The 17,314-nt window shown below is 34.5% G+C and overlaps 2 long non-coding RNA genes across 2 annotated transcripts; both read right to left on the reverse strand.

The window, feature by feature from the left end:
- Positions 1-9,949: 9,949 nt before the first annotated feature.
- On the reverse strand, positions 9,950-11,549 carry LOC122195776 (uncharacterized). Its single transcript, XR_006186521.2, has 3 exons — positions 11,170-11,549; positions 10,883-10,940; positions 9,950-10,678 (listed from the first exon to the last, which is right to left on the reverse strand). It is a non-coding gene; the product is annotated as an uncharacterized LOC122195776 (long non-coding RNA).
- Positions 11,550-11,739: 190 nt separating this feature from the next.
- Positions 11,740-15,924, reverse strand: LOC111909422 (uncharacterized). The gene is made up of 7 exons (XR_002856201.3): positions 15,209-15,924; positions 14,613-15,116; positions 13,739-13,783; positions 13,522-13,660; positions 12,184-12,290; positions 12,015-12,109; positions 11,740-11,940 (listed from the first exon to the last, which is right to left on the reverse strand). It is a non-coding gene; the product is annotated as an uncharacterized LOC111909422 (long non-coding RNA).
- Between the last annotated feature and the right edge of the window lie 1,390 nt (positions 15,925-17,314).

Below are 17,314 nucleotides of genomic sequence, written 5' to 3' on the forward strand. Positions count from 1 at the left end.
CATGTCCTCCTCTTCGGATCCCAAATTCCAAGTACTCTATCATGCATAATCCACTCTCTAGCAGATCTCTCATAAGCCCCTCGCTGCTACCTACTCACTCTCAAGCATCTCATAGCAGCTCACCTCTCCCTAGGCTAAGGCATCACAAATCAGGCCACTCTAGTCCTAATAGGAGTACCTAGCCTACTCTAGCATGAGAATACATCATATCAATATCAATATCACATAACATAAGGGTATTTTGGGAAATCACCGTTCGGGCACGGACTGATCGTACACACAACTCTACTCTGTGTTCTTCCAAAAATCTTTTACTCTTTTTGAAAATACTTCTCAAATCCTCAGTTTGAGTTCAAATACGCCCGAAGGTGTACTCGAATCCCTCAAACCAAGGCTCTGATACCAACTTGTAACACCGTGAATTTCAAAATAATTTTTCGCATAAAATAAAAACATATTCATTTAATTTTCATAAAAACATCAATGTTTGAAACTCCAATCCATGTCATACAAAGAATCCCAAGATCACATAACATAAAAATCCCATGTGTGTGTACTGATCAAGCCGGCGCCTTCCCACGGTCATCACTAGTACCTGAAACAGATAACACCAACACTGTAAGCACAAAGCTTAGTGAGTTCCCCAAAATACCACATATAACACATATTAGGCACTCGAGGCTATAACTCTGTGGGTCCGTAGACCCTACTCTGTGAACCCTCTGGTTCTAACCCTGGGAACCATCCGGTTCCAACTCTATAAACATGCACAGCATAAATCACATAGAAATAATGCAGTACAACACATAACATACATATAGCATACAAATACTCTGTCACATAACTCTGATTACCTACTCAAGGTAAAGTATAGTGAGAAGACTCACCTCGCATATCTCGATAACTCGCAAATCCCGGAAATCACTCGCGCTCGATCCTCCGAGCTATATTCCTCCTATAACACAATATATCTCTAATTAACACTTTCACAACTAAGGTTGACTACTCCTATCAAGTCAACACTGGTCAACTCTGGTCAACGGTCAACTTTGACCAGACTCGGCGAGTGCACTAGAGCGACTCGGCGAGTCTATACGTGTTCACTAATTCCCTGGGATCCTCCCTTGACACGTCGAGTACTTCCCTGACTCGACGAGTTCCACCTGGCATGAATCGTGGGGCCACCACGACTCAACTCGCCGAGTCTCAAGAACAACTCGGCGAGTTTCAGTTTGACTCAGTCCACTCAACAACCCTCTCTGACTCTCCCTGACTCACTGAGTCACCCCTTAACTCGGCAAGACCACTCGCTGAGTGGTTAAGGACAATCTTCATGCTACTCGTCGAGTCTGTTCTTCGGACTCGGCGAGTCTATGCCATGCATAAACTCAAACTCACTCCTGCGGTCAGATCCATTCCAACAACTCATAGATCTAGTCCTTCCAAGCACATTCATCACGTAAAGTTACAATCTTGGTGCTCATGCAAAGGTCCAAAGGCCTTATTTGATGATATGGTCTCTAGAATGCTATTCTAAGCTTATGGCCTCCATTAACACTCATAAAGCTTGGGGGAAAAGAGTCTCTGGACCTCTTTGAGTCCAGATCTAAAGCATCAACACAAAAAGAGGACAATTACTCCATGAATCATTCCACAAAGAAGCCCTAACTCTAAGATTTACACCAAGGGCTGAGGAAGGAACGAATGGTTACCTCAAATGAAGTCTCTGGACTTAGGAATCATTGGATTAGCACCTCCTCTGGTCTCCTCTTGCCTTGATCCTCTTCTATATGCAAAATCACCCACAAATAATCAAAGATCTTCCTCTTCTCTTTCACAAAACGCTCAACGACTCTTTTAGGGTTCTCTCTGGGGTTGGTGGCCGCAAATGACGGCCATAAGCCCCTTTAAATAGGTCTCATACCCTAGAAATTAGGGTTTCATTAAACAGCATGGACTCGCCGTGTCCAGACGCGAACCCGCGCCCAAACCGCGATCATACTCGGCGAGTTTGAACTCCAACTTGTCGAGTCTCCTCACAAATCACCAAATTTTATAAAAATAACTAATACCTGGGAATCCGGGCTGTTACATAGAGCCACCAGATCACTGAACCTGGTGGTGTAGGCTACTATGTTGGATCCCTTCATGGTTAGGCTCTAGAGTTCTTGTTCATGTTTCTGAACCTCCCCCCTCAGGAAGTATTCCTTAATCATAAGCTCCTTCAGAGCTTCCCAACTCATTGAATTAGCCATTATAAGGGTAAGTGACTTGACATGGCTATTCCACCATGTTAGGGCTCTATCCGAGAAGGTACAGGCAGCAAATTTTACTTTGCTTCCTTCCGGACTGGAGCAAATCTCAAAGATTGACTCATGCCTTTTCGAACCATTGCGACAGAGCAATGATCCCACCGCTGCTGTTGAAGGCTCTAGGTTTGCAGTTGGTGAAGTCCTTATACAAACACTCTCTATAGTGCACGGGAGCATCACCTTGAGTAGAATGTACAGCTGTTCCACTCCCTCTAGTACCGCTAGCGTTTAATTGAGATAAGGCTGTCGTAACAGCCGTAGCTACTGCAGCTTGGAGAGCTGCAGGATCGTATTGTGGTGGAGGTGGTGGTTGAGTTGGAGTTATCAGAGGATTACTTCTCATTGATTGACGTGGAGGCATCTTTCAACTAAAAGTTTACAAAGATGAAGATATTGGTAAGCATTCAATACTGAGAATAATGAGAGTGATCCATGGAATAAATCACCATAGCCTAACAAATAAATTAGAGTATGATTGTAATGGAGATATAACAATATAAGGATGAAAGCATTTGGATAGTGATTTCCCATGAGATTAGATTTCTGTCAATATCACTGGTATTAAAGATGTAACAAGTTCGGGAAAAATGACCTGGAGTAGGTCTTACATCAAACCATAAATAAGAAAATTTTGACAACACTAAGACCTAACAGACTGAAAGTTCAAGGTATTAACATAAGCAGGAAATTAATACTATAGTCTATACATAGACCTAATTTATATCCAAAAGACAGAGTAGAGTAGACTCTACTCACGAGGGGAGTTTTCTTGTTGGTACTTGATTCAGCTCTGGATTCAGCCAGCTGCTGTTCCGCTTCCCATATATGTCTTTGCAGTGACACCTGGTTCTGAAGAAGATCCATAGTCTCAGATCGATAAGCATTCAGTTCCACCTGTAAAGCATCAGTGCGAGACCTTTCAAAATTCTGGTCATCGGTCAGATAATGAAGACGAACTATGTTGACTCCTGAGTTAGCACGGATATCCTTGCCTTGGTCGAAGTTTGCTCTCCCCAACTCAACAATGGGAGCAACACGTTGCACCAAGATAGGAAGGACTCTGTCTGCGGGGCCTCCCTCATTCAAGTTGTAGTAACTCTGGTATCCACCTACCCAAGTTCACCGCCCACAAAGGCGTCGAGCCTTGAAAAGTCGGACGAGGGTTAGGATTTTGAACAACTTGGGGTGGATTATAGACCTCCGGTTCTTAGTCTAAGTCTTCTTGGAATTCCTCTTCGTTCTATTCATCAGAACTTTCTTTGGGGTCTTCTATTGCTGGGACCACCAGGTTCTCTTCTTCAGGCTCTTCATCAATCCATCCACCATTCCCTTGATCGGGAAAGTACGAGTCGCCAGGGAGATGGAATCCATCCATGCTATCTAAGCCAGAGAAGGGATGTAAGAAACATATAATAGGCGTACTACTTAAGATAATTATAGGATGATCCTTACTAGTTACTTCAATACTTGCGTAGTGCATACCAGTCACATGTAACCAAGACAGAATAGACCTTCGAATAAGTGACCCTAACTCTAAGTTTACAACCAAACAAGGAACAGGAAGTAAAGCAAAGATCACAGATTCTAAGTCTATGACACCTTATTCACCTATAACCTTAGTGTATCCACTCAACAACTATTGACCTACTAATAAAGACCTTTTAGTATCAAAAAAATACTCCTATAGTATTTTAAGTTTATGTTATGTTCTAAAGTTTTCATTGTAGTAGAGTTGGTAAGTTTGTAGACTTGCTGCAACACCAAAACCATTCCTAGGTACATGCTAATCACTTTTCGGAAAGATATAATTGATCAGGCTATATCACTCCCATATCTGATTATATGTCCCCAAGCCTACTTGTGTTGTCCAACAAACACAATACTTTTATTATGTTCTAGTATGACACTGATCCTAGTATGAATACACGTATGAATACTTTACTAAAATATTTTATTATTTTAAAAGTATAAACTCTTGGACAGAGTGTTTTAATCCCTATGTGTTTATAGTTGTATATATCTTTTATGGGTTGATATACTCAATTCACTATAAACAAAGTTCATATACCAATCTGTCACACCCCCAAACTGGAACGGCAGAAACGTTCAGGGGCGGAGGACGTCATGTTCAGTATTATAACAATGCGTAATAGTAAAACAAGAAACAACATCATCATCCATTGCATTAATAATATAGTTAATACAAGTGTGTTCTGAATGTATTTGTAAGACACCAAAAATTTATATATCAAAATAAAAGACGAGTCTTGAACATGCTCCGTCTTCTCAAAACTAAGTCTAGTGTACCTGGCTACTGATGACCTGAGAATACAGGTTATTTTGAAAGAGTAGATCAGTATTAAAGCTCGTGAGTTCATAAGTATTTTTGTGTCAAATGTTTGCATTATTTTGATGAAAATGTTTGTAAGTGTTTTGATGTAAATGTTTGTATACTTCCTAGAAAATCCTATATTTTCTACTAAAATGGAAAGTAGTCTTCTACCAAGACGCGACTGTTTTGTATGTTTGTTCTTTTGTAAAACTGAATGTTTTCCCAAGTATGACTATCATTACTAGAAAATAGTTTACATTACCTTTTATGCGAGAAGATCACTATATGAATGTAATGGAAAAAAATGAAGATGTGCAGTAGTATTGTATAAAGTAACTACTGAAGTACTAACTACCTTACAACAATTTGTTTAATTACGGTAAAATGTGATGAGGTTATAACCATGCTTGATTGACTAGTATAAAACACGACGTTCCAAAGACATTGAAATGGTATGACATTTGTCACCCGTAGACCTGCAGGTCCCACTGTAGCTAGCAGCAAGGTGTAGGATGGTCAATCTCGTATAGATCTATACACAAACTCACGGTCTCCCTCCAGGAGACTCTGGTTAAAAAACATGACACAATAATATATTGCAATGTCATGAAGTAGTGGCTCACATTAATGTTATCTTGTTCTTGTATTAGTATGTATGTTCCTTCTTGTTCTCGTTATAGTATGTTCCTTTCTGTTCTTGTTATAGTATGTTCCTTCTTTTTCTAGTTATAGTATGTTCCTTCTTGTTCTAGTTATAGTATGTTCCTTCTTGTTCTAGTTATAGTATGTTCCTTCTTGTTCTAGTTATAGTATGTTTGAACTGACTTATGTATGAACTGGCTCATGTAAGTTTCATTGTTCTAGAAATAGTAAGTAGTAATCCTCTAAACTATACCTATTATAGTTTACTAGTATGATTGATTGACTGGTACTGATGTATAGAAAAGACTCAATTACTCACCAAGCAACTAAGTTAAGTATAATCCTTCAAAATAGGTTTAATATTCATACATGTATTTAATAAGTATAACTATGATTTAACCGACATTCGGACTAGTGATCCTACCCCAAGCCCACAACCAAACAAGGAACAGGAGTCAAGGTATCTAGCAATAATCCTAAGTCTGTTAAAGCATACTTATACGTAAACTGATAGTCGAATATGATTTAATATAAAAGATGTGACAACCCGAAATTTCTATTATGTACAACATTTCAATTCAATAGAAGTCAGAACTGTTGTTGCTAATTTTCAAGCTTTTTGGAATAAGTTTGAGTATTTTAGGATTAGCACTTTATGAGATATCAGGATAGAGGATGCTCTAGGGTTTATTGTGAAACAATAATATCCCAAAGATCCAAGAGTGTGGAGTTTACGGCCTAAACAAATGTGTTTACGGTCGTAAACCCTTAATTGGGGGTATATAAGTGACACTTAGTCATTATTTACCCTTTTTCACAAAATCAAGATCCAAATCTCAAACTCTCTCAAGTATCATCCAAAGAATTCTTCAAGATCTTCATCAAGTAAGTGTTTCTAGCCCTTTTAAGTTATTATATCACTTAATCTAGTGATTTAACACACTTCTATCCATGAAATCTTTCCAAAAGGTTGATTCTTCAAGTTTCACCAAGAACACACACTAGTGTTCTTAGACTTTTGGACCTTTTTCAAGCTTCTATATTGTAAGTACTTCTATCCTAGAGTATGTTAAGGCTTGATACACTTCTTTACATCAAGAAAACACCATTGAAACCCAATATCAAAGGTGTTTACGGTCCAAGAACACCTTGGACCGTAAACCCTAATTTAGGTGCCAAAGTGACCCTAGTCCCTTCACAAGCTTTGGAAACTAGTCTAGACTCATTCCTTTATATGTTTAGGACTTGAAAACATCAAAATACCATAATCCATAAGGGTTTATGGTAGTAAACCCAAAAGGAAATGGTCTTAGGACCGTAAACTCCTCAAAGGAGGGAAATGGTGCCCTAATCTCTTCCAAAGGCTTAACCATCAAGAAGAAATGCTTCTAGGGACTTATAAGCTTCAAAAAAACACATGGTCAAAGGAGCATGAGTTTACGACCGTAAAATCATGAGTTTACGACCGTAAACTCAATGATTGATGGTCCCAAAACCGTAAACTCTTATAAGAGGGTTTCCTTGAACCCTAAACTCAATAGCAATGTCCTACAACACCTAGATGCAATCCTTGAGACTTAAAACACTTATATAAGGTGTTTAGCATGTCCTAGGATGTCTTAACTTTGTTGATTAGTTGTTTAAAGACTAATTGGATACATATATGTGTCATTAGATGTTAACTAGGATCCTTTTGTGTGCTCAAGTCTTCACTTGACACCTAGCAATCCTGTTTCATCAGTTCATCCATACCACTCACTACAGGCGAGTTCATACCCCTTAAATTGACCTTTTAATGTTTTTAAATGCTTTTATGGGGGGGGGGGGGGGGGAATACAAGTTGAACAATTTCAGTTATTATATCAATCAAATGTGATTAATAACTACCAAACAAGTGATTTTCTTACTTTTCAAACTGTGTTATCAAACTGTTTTGCTTCAAACTATTTTACAAACTCTTATGTTGTCAAATACTTTTACTTAATACTTTTATATTGTCAAATGCATGCCTATGTATGTATAGTTATATGAGCGATGTTTAAAGGGCTTAGGAAGGCTAGCTCGCTATATCTCCTTTTCCTTGTTTGGATGTGGCTTTAGGGCATCGGGTATCCGTCCGAAGGTCATCTAAATATTAGTTATATATCATGTATACATATATAGACATAAAAGTTCTATCAGCCAATTCAATACCCTTGGGTAGCAAGGGTATACATTAGTGTTCACACGTGCAAGTCATATTACTAGTAAACTGCGATAGGCGTAGTTTAGGAAGTTACTAATACTATTTCTAGAACAATGAATCATACAAAGAGTCAGTTCATTCACGAGTCAATACTTGCTAGATAGAGAGAGCATGCAATACAGCTAGTACACACAGTACATTACTATACATGCTAGATAGAGAGAGAGCATACAATACAACTAGTACACGCAAAACATTATAGTACATACAGGCTAGACAAAGAAAGAACACACAATACAGCTAGCACATACATTACATATACATTCATGCAGTTATGTGAGCCATTATACGGGGCATGGCACTACCTTCCATGACCGTTTTTGTATCCATAATTTCCTTAATTGGGGAGCGTATGAGTTTGCGTATAGATCTATACTGGATTAACTATCCTACACCTTGCTGCTCACTACAGTGGGACTTGCAAGTCTACGGGCGCCAAATGTCATTTCTTACGGCGTCTTACAACGCCGTCATACTAGAGTCGGTAGCAGGATATAGGCCGATCACATGTTACTTTAAATTACAATTGGTTTAAGGTAGTTAGTACATCAGTAGTTACTTATTACAATACTACAGTACTATAATATTTCCCATTACATTCACTTCGTGAACATTCACACGATGCACGATAATGTAAAAACTATATTTTTGGTTAATGATAGTTGGACTTGGGGAAAATACACACTCTTACAAGAGACACACAGATGCTAGATGCCTTGGTAGAAGGCTACTTTTAGTAGGAAACATAGGGTTTTCTAGGAGAGTTCAAAACATCTTACAAATACTTTCATACAAATACAGACACTAATATACTTATGATCTCACCAGCTTTAAAGCTGATACTCGCTTCAAAATAACTTGTATTCTCAGGTCACCAGTAGACAGGTACAGGTGCCAGGTTTTGAGAAGATGGAGTCCGTTCAAGACTCGTATTTTATTTTGATATGAATTTTTGGTGTCTATATAACTTGACAGAACACACTTGTATGAAATTATATTATTAATGTAATGGATGATGTTGTTGCTTGTTTGCTACTATTCACTGTTGTGATACTGTACATGACGTCCTCCACCCCAGAACGTTTCCGCCGTTCATGATTTCGGGGTGTGACAAAAGAAGTTTATAAAAGCTTTAAAAGAGTTTTGAACAAGTTTTGAGTATAATAAATCCTTTTGGATGTTGTTTTCACATGTAAATGGTTAACACAATTTCATTGTGTTCTACTTGTATTCCACCCTAAAAGCATTTAAAAGTGTAGTTGTAGGGTTATGAACTCTCCTGTAGTGAGTGATTCGAATGGAAGATCGATATAGGATGCTAAGTATGCCAAGTGAAGTCTCGAGCACAAGCGGATCCTATAAAGCGTATAATGACAAATATATGTATACAACTAGTGTATATAACAACTAACATGTAAGGGAAACACCCTTAGGAACTAGGAAACACTCTCAATGGAGTGTTAGAATCAAATATGATTGAATGAAGGGTGTTCACGGCCACACAAGGAGTGTTGACGACCTTAGAAGGGTTCACGGCCATAGAACACATGAGGTGTTCATGGCCCAACCTTGATCCCATGAAGGGTTTACGGCCATGGAAGGAGGGTTCAAGGCCAAACTTGTGTCTAAGAAGGGTTCAAGTCCCAATGAAGGGATCACGTCCGTGTACTCTTGAAGATTCATGCAAGTGGTGTTTGTTTCATGGGAATCAAGTGTTTTTAATGGACAACAAGAAGATGGATGAGATACTTACTTTTTGGAAGCCTTTAGACTATTCACGGTTGAAAAAAGTTAAGAGGGAATTGGTGTGTTCACGGATAGAGTTGAAGAAGTGAAGGAAATGAGTCAATCTCTTATATGTATGGAGGATGTTCACAACCAAGGATGGGTTCACGGCCGTGAACTCCTTTTTGAGGGTTTTTTTCCGGCTCGATTGCAACTCAATGAACTCAAGCTAAGACTTCCTAACACACAATCCTTGAGTGTACTAGGCTTAGAATTATCAAACAGACCCTTAACAAGGCTAAAAGATAACAGAAAAACAAGTTTGACTTTTGATTGAATTGATTGATTTTACAAGATAGAAATTTCAGGTTGTCACATTTATGTTAAGAGTTTCTAATGAATATTAATAGTGTTTGCAATAAAAGTTTGTACATTATTGTAATTTGTTTTGTACCTCTTAAAATTCAAGAAATGTTCAATATGCTTTATATATATATATATATATATATATATATATATATATATATATATATATATATATATATATATATATATCAAGCGGTTCGCTTCGGTAATCCGCGGATACCTAAGTATCTAAACCAAAAACCAACCCGTTGATATCCGGTTTTTTCGGTTTCTGATCGGTTGGTTTTTCGGTTTTATGATTTTTTTCACACCCCTATTCATAGATTATATTATATAAACTAGATGAGGAACCTAGTTTTGTGGGGTTGGATTTGTTAATCGATGGAAGACATTGCGTCAAAGTCTCAAAGATGATGTCATCGTTTATCAGTTGTTCTTGAGGGAGTTGCGGGGGTTAGATGTTGTTGGTTATGTGTTTCGACATTGTGGAACATTGTCTTGTTGTTCTATGAACATTGTAAACCCGTGTAACTTTGTATTTGGTTTAGGTTTGTTCATCTATTTTTATCAATGCAAGTATTGCCCTTTCCGATATTAGTGATCCGTTCCTTAATTTCTTTTATTATTATTTTTTTCTTAATTTTTTTTGTAAAATTCTTATGTTTTTTGTGAGTATATTTTCATTCTTTTATAAGTACATAAAGTTGTTAACTAGTAAAAATAGTTTGGATCTATGATTGTGTTCTAAAGTGTGATATTTATTGAGTAAAAAACTTTATAAAATCCTAAGCAGATAACATTTACAATGAACCAAAGAAATGAAGTTCAAAACCAAAATATTAAAAATACAATGCTTATAGGTAACAAGATATTATAAAAAAACTCCAAATCATAATTGTTAGCAACCCTTATATCCTACCCGTTGCTTCTTCTCTTTATCTGAACCATTCCTGTGAAGAACTTTGAGCTCAACAACCCCCAAAGAATGTTAAGTGAAGATGTTTATGGATGTTGGAAGCCCTATTCCAAAACTTCATGTTATAGTTGTCTATATACCTATAGAAGATTAATTGTTCATTAGTTAACTTAATCTAACACATGATTCCAACCACTAAAGACATTTTTAATTTGTTGGTTTAGATAAATGATAGTATCTGCAATCTTATTATTTTAAATCAGGAATAAGAGAATAGACACCAAACACACACTAATACACCACAAGGTTAGAAAAGCTTCATTATTTTTATTAAAGTGATTCACCTGTACATAATGTCAACGTTCAAAGCCTCAGTCATCCCCTTCCCGTAAACACTCTGATCTATAAGTGAATGCATTGTTGTTGTAAACAATAGTGACAAACAACACAATTTTCCAATATAACAGCAAATTCAAATAAGAAAATATTTTTTTATCATTTATACGTATACACTCCACGGTGTAAACTTATCATTTTAAATCAGGAATAAAAGAATAGACATAAAAAGAAAATATTATAAAAAGTTAACAATCAATAAAAGAAAAAAAATAATAGAAAAGCCAGAACTAACCTTAATGAAATTCGACCCTTAAACTAGTAAGCAGATTATTCTCTATGCTCCTTATCTTGTCACCACTCTACCATCTTCCCTCTGCATTTTACTATATGTAAACAATTAAGCACCCAATTACACTAAACTCTAATCTAATTCATCCATGCTTAGTTCATAATCTAAATCAATCGGTTTTTTCTTTAATTTCACCATATTGGGTGTGAAATTTATTTTAAGGAACTACTATAACCACCGTTTCTCATATGTTTAGCACATGGACATTGTAATGGTCATAATCAAATTTGAAATTTAAAGTGTTTAGTAGTTTATTATTATCTACATAATAAATTAAATAAAAAATTAAGGATTCAAACTATCTGTCTAGAATCATAAAGTTAATTTATGAGTTCCTGTTGTGATTACATAAAACTTATGCACACAAATAGGCTATATTAACTAAAAACAACTAAAGTATCCAATTTTTAACATTATACCATGAAACCTAAAAAGCCAAAATTACTAAATTGAATAAAAAACCGGTAAAGAGAACATGTCTTACAAACTCATACTCTTTTGTTAAAAATATCATTTTTGGAAAATACCCTTGAACTTTCTCTCCAGAAGATGAGTTAAAAGTACACTATGGATGAAAATACCATTATGTCCATTGACAAAATTAAAGTGCAGTAAATATAGATAGATACATTCATATATAATTTTTTCAAACATACCCACGATTATGCCAAGTAGAATAGCTCCTTTTCATCTTATATCAATCCTTCTATGAATCTGTATAACAGATCAAGTCCATTTAGATTACATAATACCCTGATTAACTATGTCAGCAAATAGAGGAGTTTCACCTCCTGTAAATTCATGGCTGAAAGTGGCGTTTGTCTTGCTTCTAGAAAAAATTTAGAAGCTTTACTTTCCGCTCTATTGAAGAAAAGTCATCAATCTATTCATTTCCAATAAATCAGCAAAAAGAACTTAAGGAGATAAAAAAATAATACATAAGATTAAATTTGATACCAGATGTAAAGTTTCTCTTTGGCAGATTGCTTTCCGTGACTAAACTATTTGAAGCACGTTGTACATCACTATGTGCTAGCTCCCACTCATACTCGGTACCTGATTAACTAAAAAGAAACATAACATTTTTAGGTTTATAAATTATTAAGATAATAGTAAGTATTCAGTTGAGACATAAAAGTATCTCACATACAAATGATCTTCAAACACGTCAAATAAAATCTAGAACTCCCAATCCAAAACTTACCTATATATAAATACCAATATTTCAAGCCAAACTATAAATTGAGAAATTAACTCTTTATGTTTTTGAAAATATATTTCTTAGTCTTAGGATTCAATAAAAATTCATCTATCATATTCTCAAATTCAGATATTCGAGTACTTCCAAATGAACCAAGACTGGAACAGAAAAAAACGATTATAAAATTAACCAAAAAACTCAATTTTAATAGTAAAATCCGAAAATCTACCGAAATGCCCTGGTCTCTTTGATAACGATTTTGGTTGACAGAGATACCAATCTTGAATTCAATCCAACATTCAGTGCATATGCAACATCAAACTAAATCCCAACAGCACCAAGTAAAACCAATAGAAAAGATAAAAACAGAATTCCCAAATACTTTTTAATCAAGAACACATACATGAATTTTTCTGGCCAAAAAAATAATAAAAAAAAACAAATTTTGAAATCACCCAGATCAAAATAATCACAATTTAACCAGCAACTTCCCATCAGACCATAGCAACCTATTATTATAAAAAATTGCCGAAAATACCCCTTAAGCAACATCAATAATAATCGATCCTTTTTAATTATATGCATATGGATATCTGCATATAACACAAACTCTAACCCTATTTTTATCATATGTATTTTTATATAATATATGTATTTTTATATGCATATGCATATATGCATAAGAATAACTATATGATAGGTTTGATCCTATTCATGGAGATTCCATAAATATTCCCTTCCAAAAATTGAAACAATTGAGATTTTTTTAGAAATTGGATGCAATTACTAATTCATGATCTGACATGTACAGAATGAAAACTTCATTCTCGATTCTACGAGAATTTTTATGAAAGCTTTTCATTTGCTTCTCTTCGATGGAAGTTTGATTTTCCCAGAATGTATCCTAATTTTTGGCCTAATTCTTCTTCTGATGATCAATTCAACCTCTGATCAAAAAGATATACCTTGGTTATATTAAAGTGTGGTTTTAAATGAATATACTTTTATTACCATACTTACATATTTTTTGTTTGTAATCCCTGTCCTCAATACTAACTTTATCAATGTCATATATTAAAATAAAAAAGTAGTACCTTATGGGCATGTAGTTGTACTTTTGTTCTTCAACCTTCATTTCCTTAAAAAAACAAAAGAATTACTCTTCATCTTTGACCATGGTTCTTGATTCTCCTTTCAGCCCAAATCAATTGAAACCCAGTTCGTTCTTATTATCTATAAAAGTCATGAAACTTTATGCATTAAGAACTACTTACCAGTTTTATCAACGCCATATATGAAAAAAATTAGTACCTTATAGGCATGTAGTTGTACTTTTGTTCTTCAACCTTCATTTCCCTAGAAAAAAAAGCAAAAGAATTACTCTTCATATTTGACCATGGTTCTTGATTCCCCTTTCAACCCAAATCAATGAAAACACACAACCCAATCTATAATCTATGAAGATACCAACAAAAAAACTCAAAAGCATTAAAGTTATAATTGCAAAGCCCCAAAATTGGAAAACCACAACCACGTGAATAAACTCCACAATGACCAATCTATCCCCTGCATTTGATAGTGTATCCATTACTTCTTGGGTTGAATTAATCTCAATCATGTTGGGTTTAAGCGTACCTTCCTACCATCTCATGGAATTACTTACACAAATTGATGCATGTGTGTGTAATCATGAAAAAAATGGAATCAGACCTAGTATTACCCTTCTGGTCTAAGAAAAGTGGTGCTCATCAGGGGTAACAGTAAAATAGGAAGAAACATACATGTAACAACTGACAAATTTTTTGCTTGAAGGTGGAAATTAAAGAAGTAACTAATAATAGATTACCTTGTGTGAGCAAGAAGGCAAAAATTAAAGAAGTAAGTAATAACAAAATAACAAATAATAGATTACCTTTTGTGAGCAAAAACAGGAACAATATCCGATGAATATGAAAAGTATAATAAATGTCATAAAGGTTCAAGTCTCATGAACATATTCCAAGGGCATATGACAAATTAGATAAGCAAACATCATGTTTCTTGTTACTTGTTTGTAAAGGATCTGCTATTTGAACTGATGACACTATGTTGACTGTATCAAATAGAAAGAAAAGCAGAGAAACCATTTGAATTGCAGATTTAGAAACTATACGAAGGCGATGAACATCAGAACATAAAAAGATACCTAAAATTGCAGGCGATAACAACAACATACGACAACCGATTCTTGCACAAAGCATTTATCAGTGTTACTTCTGAGCCCCTGCGCCGTCTTTCTTCTATCGTGCATATTGAAAACAAAGGAAATTGAATGAAGTTCAAAAAATCAACCCCTGTTTTTAGCCCCTTTAAGACCATCGTATATTCATTCAAATTTTCCATAAGAAACTTCAAAAATAAAAATAATAAAACAGTACATGTAGGCTGGCTACATAGAATTATTCAAAGATATTTCTAAGAAAAAATTAGGAAAACAAACAACTTTGTTGATTTATTAGAATTGCCAAAAAAAATGTCTTCTTTATCTTTAAAGGGATCCAAACGTAAACGAAACTCGGATCCTTTTGAATCACAAGAGTCCAATGTAAACAAAAAGGGTATATACACAACAAAAAGGTTACATAAATTTTTTTAAGGGTCTGGAATTTTGATACATGAAAAATGTTGAGACCCCAAATCATTTCTTCACCTGCAACAAGATTCAAAGTTTCAAACAATCAATATTTCTATCCCAAAACTTTTATTTTTAGAAAAAATAATCAAGTTAAAGTTATTTATTACCCATATTCACAAAGATGGATTATACGACCTTACGACATCATCGCCAAGCTGTCAGGTGAAGAATTGATAGATGAGGAAGCGAATGTGTAGGTGTAGAAAAATGAGATGAATATGAGCTGAGTAGGGAATCTCAGTAATGGAAGGCCATATAGTAGTAGAACACGTCCTCCATACCTCGTAGCTTGCGTCTGCCCCTGACCCCAATACTCGTAGCGATCGTCAGCGCTGAAGCTGGTGAGCTCAGCGGTGCTAGATTCTGATGGTAGCGGTAGAGAGACGATTCAATAGCTAGATGATGGTGGTGGAATGAAAAAGCTGGAAGAAGATAGAAAGATAACACGAATGAATAGGTGTGGGGTAGGGCGATCGTCAGCGTCGTCCCCAACGATGTGGTTGACGATCGCTTTAGAGAAGAGAGAGAAAAGAATGAAGTAAAAGAAATTAGAAGAATCGAAGATATCGATCTTAACCAGTGACGATTAAAAAGAAAAAAAAACAGAGCGAGAAAATATGAAGGCGGTGGGTTTCAGGGTTTCTGGGATAGCGGAATATACTGGATGAGAGAACGGATAGGGTAAAGAACAATTACAGAAATCGGAATATCATTGGCTGAGAAAATGGTGAAGCAAAGGAACAAACAACACGTGTCCAACAATAATATAGACAATGACAAAAAAGACCTAAAGCAGAAATGGACGTTTTTTAACATATACATACCCATTTTGCCAAAAGCTTAAGAGCTTTAAAATTCTTAGGCATTGTCATTCTGTAATATATATATATATATATATATATATATATATATATATATATATATATATATATATATATATATATATATATATATATATATATATATATATTAATGGTGCATCTAGTTTATCAAATGTTAATGTTATATAAATTATCAAATATCATAAATTCAGTTCATTTTAATTTTTAATGAACATGGTATTTTTGGTTTCCAAAATTTATATGAATAATCTTTTTAGGAGGAATTGAATAATCAAGGTAATTACCTTTTTGTTTTGTTTATATATGGGTAATTTTTTTGCTTATACACATCTAGGTAATGAACTTGTTGGAAATGTTTACATATGACTATAATGACTGGTTGTAGCAAGTTACAACTTACGTGACATATATATGGCAACAATAATTACCCGAGAGGGTAATGTATTATTGGTTTTGTTCACATCTATACATTTTCTTGTTCACATTCGACAATCCAACTTGTTAAAGTTGTTCACAAAATACCATTGTTTCAAAATTTTAAATCGGTAGTTGAAGTTAAATTATCAAATATCATAAATTTAGTTTTTTTTTTTATTTTTAATGAACATGGTCTTTTTGGTATCCAAAATTTGTATGAATAATCTTTTTAGGAGAAATTGAATAATAAAGGTCATTACCTTTTCGTTTGCAACTATCATCTATTGATCTTGTTATCACCGAAAAACACCTTCCAATCTTCATATATTGGGCAGAAAACACCTAATCACACCAGTTTTCACGAAGAACACGAAGAACACCCATACACTATTCTAAGGATTATTGATTCGATTTTTATCACGAGTTCTAACTTGTGGATTTAGCTCTACTAAACCGTATCTTCAACCAGAAACTCACAAAATGTGAGTTCATACCCCAGCGTTTTTACTATTTTTCACTTTTTAAGGGGGAGGAATACAAGTCTAACACAAGGATATTGTGTTTACAAATAAATGATTACTAAATATTTCTAAAATAAATTTAACTACTGAAACTCTTTTAAATATCGTTAAACTTCTTTACATGTTTTATAAACTTTTTTAACTTATATTATACGAAAAATCATATATATATATATATATATATATATATATATATATATATATATATATATATATATATATATATATATATATATATAAAAAATTTAAAGGGCTTAGGACTAATAATTCGCTTTATTTCATTTTCATTGTTTGGATGTGGGCTTAGGGTAGAGTTATTTGTCTTAATGTTGTATCACTTATATATATATATATATATATATATATATATATATATATATATATATATATATATATATATATATATATATATATATATATATATATATATATA

This window comes from Lactuca sativa, chromosome 8 (genome assembly GCF_002870075.4).
Source record: "Lactuca sativa cultivar Salinas chromosome 8, Lsat_Salinas_v11, whole genome shotgun sequence".
NCBI lineage: Eukaryota > Viridiplantae > Streptophyta > Magnoliopsida > Asterales > Asteraceae > Lactuca > Lactuca sativa.